Source organism: Rhincodon typus, chromosome 15, assembly GCF_021869965.1.
Source record: "Rhincodon typus isolate 14 chromosome 15, sRhiTyp1.1, whole genome shotgun sequence".
In the NCBI taxonomy this organism is placed as follows: domain Eukaryota; kingdom Metazoa; phylum Chordata; class Chondrichthyes; order Orectolobiformes; family Rhincodontidae; genus Rhincodon; species Rhincodon typus.
The window spans coordinates 14,646,953-14,647,648 of record NC_063346.1 but is presented as its reverse complement, the minus strand read 5'-3'; positions in this window follow the sequence as shown (position 1 = coordinate 14,647,648).

The following is a 696-nucleotide window of genomic DNA, read 5'->3' as shown; positions in this document are numbered from 1 at the left end:
TGGGTACATGGCCTGGGTGTGAGAATCCTCATTGAGAGTGGGTACATGGCCTGGGTGTGAGAATCCTCGTTGAGAGTGGGTACATGGCCTGGGTGTGAGAATCCTCATTGAGAGTGGGTACATGGCCTGGGTGTGAGAATCCTCATTCAGAGTGGGTACATGGGCTGGGTGTGGGATATCCTCATACAGAGTGGGTACATGCACTGGGGATGAAATATCCTCACTCAGAGTGTGTACCTGGGCTGGGTGTGAGATATCCTCATGCAGAATGTATATAGACTAGATATAAGGTATCCACATCCAGAGTGTGTACATGTACAGAGCGTGTGATAGCCTCAGACAGTATGTATATGGACTGGGTGTGAGATATCCTTATCCAGATTGTGTACATGCACTGGGTGTGAGATATCTTCATACAGAGTGAAAACAGATTGGGTGTGAGTTATCCTCATACTGAGTGCATCCATACACTCTGCAGAGTATGTATATGGACCTGGTGAGAGATATATTCACACAGTGTATATGCACTGGGTGTGAAATATCTACATTTTTTGTGTATATGGACTGGATGTGAGATAACCTCATACTCTTTCTATGGATTGGGTATAAGATATCCTGATACAGGGTATTACATGCAATGGGTGTGAAATATTCACATACAATGTGTATATGGACTGGGTATGAGATTAGAATTAG